This window comes from Corylus avellana, chromosome 4, assembly GCF_965113065.1.
Source record: "Corylus avellana chromosome 4, dhCorAvel1.hap1.2, whole genome shotgun sequence".
Taxonomy (NCBI): domain Eukaryota; kingdom Viridiplantae; phylum Streptophyta; class Magnoliopsida; order Fagales; family Betulaceae; genus Corylus; species Corylus avellana.
The window spans coordinates 2,714,750-2,723,833 of NC_142493.1; the positions used below are offsets into that span (position 1 = coordinate 2,714,750).

Below are 9,084 nucleotides of genomic sequence, written 5' to 3' on the forward strand. Positions count from 1 at the left end.
AGTCCTTGCAAATAGACTCAAAATTTTTTTTATAAAAAATAAAAAAAAAAAAAAAAAATAATTAGGGGCAATATGAGAAGTTTTGGATACAATTGGTCAAATTGCAAAAATTTGGAACTTTGGGGGGGGGGGTTGATTGTAAAAATTGAAACTTTGATGTTGGAATTGAAAAACGCTGTCAACTTTGGGAGGGTAAACTGTAATTTTCCTAAAAACTTAACACAAGATACTTGCAATATATATAAATACGGTTAACTTCACAACAATCTCTAAACTTTCACGCGTTTTGACATGATCCCTTAAAGTTTAAAAACTTTCAATTTCACAATTTGAACTTCTAATTTGATGCAATATCTTCCTTTGGGCGTTAAAACATATGGAAAAAAGGATGAAATGACCTTTATACCCCCTAAAACTTGTATAAAATTACAAATTTACCCTAAATTTCAAATTAAATTTAATAAAAAAAATGGAGGGTACTTTGGTATTTTTCATAGATTCCATTAGGATTTTAACGCCAAATCCTAAGGGAGATTGTAATTGCATCAAATTAGAAGTTCGGAATGAAATTGAGCGTTTTTAAACTTTGAGGAGGTCATATCAAAACGTGTGAAAGTTCAGAGTAGCTTTAAAGTTTCCTCGTGTATTTATATAAAGTGTAGGGCTTGTATCACTAATAAAGCTAACTTTTCATGTTCACATGTCTAGGTCCCTCTTGAGTAGTCTTCTGCAGGTTAGTGTTACTATGGTCACGCCTAAGTAAAATAGCCACAATTGGTCTCACCCTCCAACATTTTTCGCTTAAAAAAAAAAAAAAAAAAAAACATATGGTGTCGGTAAAACCTTTTTCGCTTAATGCACTTTACCCAAAATGCTTCGTCTGGGTGTCTGGGAAATTTTATCCTAACATTAGTTGAGGCTATCCATAGAATCCTAATCTTATCTTTTTTATTTTGATTAATTTATTATTGGTTCACTTATGTACGCGTGCGTGGTCCTAGCTAGCTAGTTAATTTCTTTCTTGTACTCGAGTTGATGTTTCCTTTATTGCGCACTATCTGTTCGAGTCTTTGACGAACCGAATTACAGGTCCCACAAGCACAAACCTGCTTGTTGAGTCCATTAGTTTAGAAGTTGTTGCCGATTAATGGGTCCATGATGTTAGTTTTCCTTATATTGTTCCATGATTGTAGGAGTCTAATTCTACGTTGGAATCTATTTTAATTGGTTTATTGAATGAAGAAAAGCAAGTCATTTTTATCCACTATTTTCCTGCTCTGTTTCTTAATTGTCTTAAAATTTAAGTTTCTCTGCAGAGAGAATACCCTTTTAACATATTTGACACCAAAAAGTGAAAATGAAAATGGAGCCAAATTAGTTTCTCCGACTGCTATTGATCCTGGAAATGTGGCGCCATTCAACCAATTATTGGCACAAAGAATCATCATCATCATAAGCATAAGCATAAGCAAGGGAACAGTAATGACTTAGACAACATTATGATTTATGAACGCTATCTGATGAATACAGTTTAGCAGGGAGCCAACAATCTTCAGCACTACACTATAAGAATTGGCATCTGATGGAGATGCCAAATTAGAACACACTGCCTTATTCATGACTTTTAGTCAATATATATAAAGAGAACAGAAATATGTAAATGTAATATTACGAAAGGCCTCCCCCCATTAGAGCTCGAAAATCACGGCCTATGCGGTTTAAGAGCGCCATAGGAAAGTGGTGAAGGTGCTGGAACCGTCGCCGGTTGATGATAGGACGAATCAAGAGGATCTGAATAATACTTTTTCTTACAAGGAATGTAATTCATGTTCTTCTCGTTGCAGCGGTGGTTCCGCTTCTTGGAGAAAAATGCAGCACATTCACGTTTTGATTTCTGATGTGGAAGGTCTATAATGCAATTCTGTTTGACATCAAGATAATTTTTATGGATCAATTTTCTGCATTCAGGGCCCACCTCGGTGAAGAAGTTGTTTGATAAATCGAAGGCACCCAGGTTAGGCAGCTTGCAGATTTCATCGGGGACCGACCCATAGAACTGGTTCCGAGACAGGTTAAGCACCTCTATTTTAGACAGGCACTGAAATGAGTGGGGTATTGGACCCGTCAATTGATTGATGCTCACATCAAAAACAGTTGCCAATTTCAGTTTCCCAATCTCAAATGGCAAGCACCCTGTAAGCTTGTTGTTCAAGAAGAGCACCTCAATGAGGGTGTCCTTGGCGTTGCCAATGCTTGGCGGGATTGGCCCTGTGAACTTGTTGTTGGCAAAAGTGAGATAAAGGGCTGGCGTAGAGCCAAGATTATAAGGAAGATTCTGGTAAAAATTGTTGTTGTTGATGAAGATTACGTCCACGTCTAGCAAAAACACTTGGGGTGGAACCGTGCCTTGAAGTTTGTTAAACCGGAGGTCCAAGAAAGTGAGCTTTGTGGCACCAAGAACTTCCATCGGGAACTGCCCTTTCAACTTGTTGTTGCTGAGATCTAGCTCGTAGAAGTATTTAAGGTTGGAGATCTCTTTGGGGATGCCACCGGTGAAATTGTTGGAGTTTGCGTGGAAAACGGTTATGTCGGTTAAGTTTTCCATGAACCCAGAGAGAGGAAGAAGGCCGTCCTTGCCACCAAACTGAAAGCCGTTGAAGTCTACAGCAGCAACTGCTTGTTCATTGTTGCCGGTCGGATAGTTGGCGCAGGTGAAGCCGTCGTATCTGCATACGTTTTTTTTATTTTTATTCCATGAAACCGTTTTTCCAAATGGGTCGTAGAAGATTTTCTTTTGGAACGCTTTAACTATGGGGTAGACCTTTAGAACTCGATGGCTAATCCCACTTGGCGGCGGAGGTGGAGGCGGCGGAAATGGAGGAGGCGGAGATGGGGGCGGCGGAGGAGATGGGGGCGGCGGAGATGGAGGCGGTGGAGATGGGGGCGGCGGAGGAGATGGGGGCGGCGGAGATGGAGGCGGCGGAGATGGAGGCGGTGGAGGTGGAGGTGGCAATGGAGGTGAGGGACATTCAGGTTCAGGAGGGGGAGGCGGAGGCGGTGGAGGTGGAGGTGGGGGACATTCAGGTTCAGGAGGCGGAGGAGGACAGTTTTCATTTTCAGGAGGAGGAGCAGGATAGTTGCTACCACCACCGCCGCCTGTAATAATTTCCAATGCTTCCCTATTGGACCCAATAGCCGGATTGCCGGCACCCACCCCATAGAACAAGCACAAATGAAGCAAGAAAGTTGATAAGAAAAGTGAAGCAAAGAAAGAGATGGCGGCCATCACTTCTCTGTACATATGCAGGACCTCTGAGAATAGATAGAATAATGGGAAAGTTTTTATAGAATGTGCGTAGACTCCGAGAAGAAAAGTCAGAGGTCTCCCCCCTCACATGCTTACAAATGACAATTCTGTAAATCTTTGTTAGGTTTGGAGGTTGCTGTCCTCTCACTTTCGGAAGAAGACATGTTCTTGCAGCACTGTTCGATCGTCACCGATTCCTCGCACTTTAGATTAAAATGATAGAGGAATGCTACAATGCATTCTACCCACCATCTCCCCACCATCTCTTCACCTTGTCATCTTGATTTTTTCAAAGAAAAAAAAAAAAGCAGAAAGAGAAGAGATGGTGGGTAGAATGAAGAAAAGCATATCTCAAAATGATATCATGTTGGTGTATTTTAACAAAAAATCATTATTTTTATTAATTTATTGTTAGGGCATTCCCAATGGAGGAGTCATATTTTTATGTAAAATAACTTTTCAAAACTCACTTTTATTTAGTTTAGCTAAGCCATTTTTAAATGTCTCCACATCCGATTATTTATATTTCTATCTATTTTATTAAAATATTATTAAAAATAAGAAAAGTTTTGGGAAAAAGAAAACATGTGAGTGGAAAAATAGGAAAAGTTTTGAGAAAAAAGAGAACATGCAGAGAAAAAGTAGGAAAAGATTTGGAAAAAAAAGAAAACAGGTGAAAAACAATAAAAAATAAAATAGCTCCATTGAAAAGTGCTGCTACATTTAGCTTTTTTTTTTAGCACTTCTAATTAAATATCTATTTTACATTTTTTTTTGGCTCATCCAATGTAGGGAGTTTTTTAAACATTTGAAGAGCCATTTTAAATAAAAGTAACATTTGGCTCTTCCATTGAGAATGCTCTTACAATTTCATTATGAAATACTATGCACTCATATTGTTAGCCAAAATAGTTCAAAATTGGGGAAAATACACTTTACTCCACTGAATTATCCACTCATTTGCACTTTTAACCCCAATGTTCAAAAAGTAACACTTTACCCTCTCAAACTTCCAAATTGTTGCAATTCGACCATTCTTGCCTCTTTTTTTTTTTTTTTTTTTTTTTTTTTTCAAAATGCCTTCATCCAAAGTTTTTTTTTTAAAAAAATTAAAAATTAAAAATTAAGGGGTGGCCGGTCTCGACCAACCCCAGGCACAATTGGAGTGGCTAGCCAGCCCTTAATTTGTGGTTTTCTTTTTCTTTTTCACGTCAATTAAATCTGTTTCAGAAATATTAGCAAGTTTACATTAATTTGTGGTTTTTTTTTTTAACAATTTTGTTATTTAATTCTTATTGTAACTTACAAAGTTTAGGGTTTGTTTTAGAGGGTATTTTTTTTTTTTTTCATTTTTGAATTGAACGAGTGTACTTCCTGTGGAGAGATCTTTGATTTGGGTTTGGGTCTTGTTATGAGCACAAATACCTTGTGCGCATAATAGGTTTGTCTGTTTATCTTCAAATGTGGTTTTTTTGTTTCATTTCGAAAATGGGTAAGAATTTTTGGGTGTTCTTTTTTCTTTTTCTTTGGGTAACCGATTATGGGTTTTGTTCTAATTTTGTGAAGTAGAACTGCTCAGGGATGTGGCTGTCCTCGCGGAGAACTTGGATAGAAATGGACTTAATGTTTATATATGAAGCTTAGATTTTTATTTATTTCTGATTTAATTGCCTAAATGGGTTTGCTTTGGTTTTTGTTGTGATTTGGGTTTGGATTTGCCTAAGCGTGAAGAAAAAGGAAAAAAAAAAAAAAAAAAAAGCATTGCTCTGAAAAATTCGAAAAAAAGTTGCGTCTCTCTTTAAAATTTGTTTCTTGCCCATCAAATGAACAATTGGAGATACGCATCTTTAAAACTGGATACAATCCGGTGGTAGAAGAGATGGGAGGATTGAAACACCGTGGTTATTGGAGAGGCAACCCAAGGCAATAGCAAAGGAGAAGACAATTTTCTATTATACGATGTACCATATTGTCTCCATTTGATAGGGATAAGATAAGGTTGATTTGGAAAGTAATTACAAATCATTAGAATTAAATTAGATTAATAGTTGAGTTAAAATAGGATTTCAATTATTTAGGATTAGCTTTATTTGAATATTTGATATTTTATCTTTTAGCTGTTATCATGTTATTAATTGTAGTATATTTATAGACCATTTTATTAATGAAGAAGAGAGAGAATGATTTAGACGTATGTTGTTGTGGTTTGTATCCAGCTCCAACTGGATTCACTTGTGGTTTGTCTCCAGTCCTAATTGGAGTTCATTATCAATATCCCATCTCACGTCACTACCCAACCTTGGGTACCTATCAATTGGTATCAGAGCAGTTGAATTTCCCATTCAAAATTATAGGGATTCAAACCACAAAGACATACGTCTAAATAATTCTCTATCTTCTTCATTAATAAAATGGTCTATAAATAGACTACGATTGATAACATGATAACAGCTAAAAGATAACATATCAAATATTCAAATAAAGCTAATCCTAAATAATTGAAATCCTATTTTAACTCAACTATTAATCTAATCTAATCTAATCTAATTCTAATGATTTGTAATTACATTCCAAATCAACCTTATCTTATCCCTATCACCATTGTTTGTATCTTTAAGTTGTTCCTACATTCGAACAGGAAACATTTATATTCAATGGAGTGATTATTTTCCATGTTGAAACTTGTAACAAGTAGATGTAGTTCTCATATAGAAATGTTAACCGGATATTTTGATGCAACACGTTGATATTTGTTCCTTGTACTGCCTATTTTTGGTGCATTGAAGTACAATGTCTTGTGGGGATAGCAATTTTAACTTTTTTGCATCCTGATTCCACCGATTGAATGTGATTTAAGTGCAATTCAAGTGACTCTATAATCTTTGTCCATGAGAAGAAAAAGGAAAGAGGGAAAAAAATGCTGAGAAATTCTATTGCATGACAAGATAGGTACAAATTAATATATAACCTATTACTAGGAAGGACAAAAATGCACCGAATTGTGCTATCTTTTGACAGAGAACTGAATATTGATAGAGAACTTTTCTTCCTTTTCTTTGCCTCTCCATTTTGAACTTGGTTGGGAATCTCCTGAGTCATAGACCATAGCAATGTTTTTCCCCCAAACACTACACGTTTCAGCATGCTTATAGATAAGCTCTAGAGTGGTCAGAAAAAATGGAAACTTCAACATTGTATCTGCAAGAAAGAACATAATGATTATCCAAAACTGAATGAAAACTTTAGAAAATCTAAGAAGGCATTAACAATAGCTTAGTGGGGTTGGCACTTCTCTCTTGCTATGTTCTCTTATCAAATCCATAGAGGAAGTGTGAACAAACTATGTAAGTCACTTAATAAAAACAGAGGTGCACAGTGAGAATTCAACTCAATAAACTACAAATTCAAAGAAAATCCACACAGTTTTTTCTACAAGTAGGTGATAGGCCTAGACTTAGAGCACAATCGTGGGGGCCGGGCCTTATGAAATTTTTTTCCCTTAAAAAATTTTGGAGTTCACCCTCACCCACCTACAGTCTAACCCCCACAAAACCCAAATGGCACCAAAACTCATAACATTGATTTGACAACAAAACCATGACAAAGAAAGTGATGAAATTCTTACCAAGATCTTCCAACGCCGATGTTTCTTTCTCTTTAGTCTTACTTTTTGCTCCACCGGGCTTATCCTCACTCTTACTCTCACTCTCTTCATGCTTCTTATAATCATTTGGCCGAAGCTCCGGACCGGTATGCCGGACCCAACTCGCAGCATAAAGCCTAGAGGCTTGCTTCAACACCTGCACAACAGCACAACAATAAAGGCAAGAAACGGAAAGATGGCAACACTCAGAGAGAAGACGCATACCTGCGATGGCTATGGCAATGGCTGAAGTAAACGTCAGCGTGTTCAGTTCACTGAGAGACGGATTTCGAGCTGGTGACGTTTGGTGGTTTTGGATGGTCGGCTTAACTGGTGATGGCATGGGTGGCGTTCGGTGGCGACAGTGCTTGGAGGTTGGCGGCGGCGGAAGATGAGGGGAGGGAGGGAGCAGCGTGGGAGAGGAAGAGAGGCAAACGTTTTGGGGATTTTGGGGAAGAATGAAAATTTTGAAATCTAACCTGCTTTTAGTCCATCACGCGTGATTGTTTTTTTATTTTATTTTAATAAAAAAAAATTGATAACTATGGTTCAGTTAACCACGCCACCTCAACAAGGTGCGGATGAGTTGCTGATAGAATGCTTCTCCCTAGCATTACTCTTATAATTTAGTGCAATTGTTAACAGAGTAATGCTATTCAGAAGCATTTCTTGCGGAACTTGTCCGCAAAAAGGCTGGTTAACCCAACCTGGGTTAACTAGCCTTTTTATTTTTTTATTTTTAAAAAGAAAAAATTCACAATCATGCGTGAAGGACTAAAAGTAGGTTAGGTTTCAAATTTTTCATTTTTTCCCCCCAAATCCCCAAAATGTTTCCCTCTCCTCCTCTCCCACGGTGCTCCCTCCCTCCCCTCATCTTCGGCCGCCGCCACAGAACGCCACCCATGCCACCACCGGTTAAGCCGACCATCCAAAACCGGTCACGTCACCACTTGAAATCCGGCCGACCTCTACCCGCCACAACTACCAGCGACGCCCACCATCCAAAAACCGGCAAGTCACCAGCTCGAAAATCTGGCCGAACGCCACCACCGGTCATTTTTCTCTCTTATTATCTGGTTTTTCTCTTGTTTTGGGGAATAGAATCCTGGTTATCTTGCTGATTTCGGAAAGCAACCGAGGCTTCCTTGTTGCAATTTTTTGTTTCTATTTGTTCCTGGTTTAACACATTTCATAAATTTCTTATCGAAGCAGAAGCAGCGCTGACCCGAACCAATTTCTCTCTCTTTCCCAAACAGCAGGCCACCACGAAGCAGCAGCGCTGGCCATCCAAAAGCTGGCAGGCCGAACACTACCCTAATCTGACATTTGAGGTAGGCTGAATGGGTATAGGTTTTGTTGGGCTGAAATCATGATGACCGATTATAGTAAGAATTAGTGGTTTTTTGTTTGATTTCGAAAATGGGTAAGAATTTTTGGGTACATTTTGTTTTTCATTGGGGATTATGGGTTTGGTTCTAATTTTTTGATTTCTTTACTATTTTGATGGAATTTGGATGAATGATTTTCGGATGGAAGGTTGATTTTTGTTGAGTCCTAATTTTCTTGGTCAATGTGTTGAAATTTTTTGGGAATTTCTCTGTTTAAGCCGAATGGGTTTGGGAGAAGCTTTCTTCGGTTATTCTTTGGTTTTGGTTTTATTTGCACAAGATCAATCTGCTTCTCTTCTCAATGGAATTTGTGTTTTTGTGGAACAATAAAAATTGATTTGTGTTGTGATATAGGCTTCTACCTCTCCTTCCTAACTTGAAAATTTCTGACGAGTTTGTTGCAATTGCTACTATATATGTTTTGATTTTTTGGTTTCGGTTTCGGTTTTGGTTTTATTTTAAGAACAGAAAATCAAAACAGCACAGAAAATCAAAACAGCTATATATGTTTTGATTTTTTTGTTCACAAATGAAGATTGAAACTATATATGTTAGGAGGAAGACAATGAAAAATAAATTTCAAATTATGTAAGTGATTTATTTTAACTTACCTAGCTCCAAGTTCTTATGGTCAGCCACACTTAGTAACTTTGATCTTCTCAATCAAAAGAATGATAAACATTGTTGATATAATATTTCTATTGAGCTGAAAACTATAAGTTTTTGCCCTTGCAGGCATTGTTGAT

The 9,084-nt window shown here is 37.5% G+C and overlaps 1 pseudogene; it reads right to left on the bottom strand.

Annotated features, from left to right (window-relative positions):
- Window positions 1-1,474: 1,474 nt before the first annotated feature.
- LOC132179204 (uncharacterized protein At4g06744 pseudogene) lies at window positions 1,475-3,417 on the bottom strand (annotated as a pseudogene).
- Window positions 3,418-9,084: the final 5,667 nt, after the last annotated feature.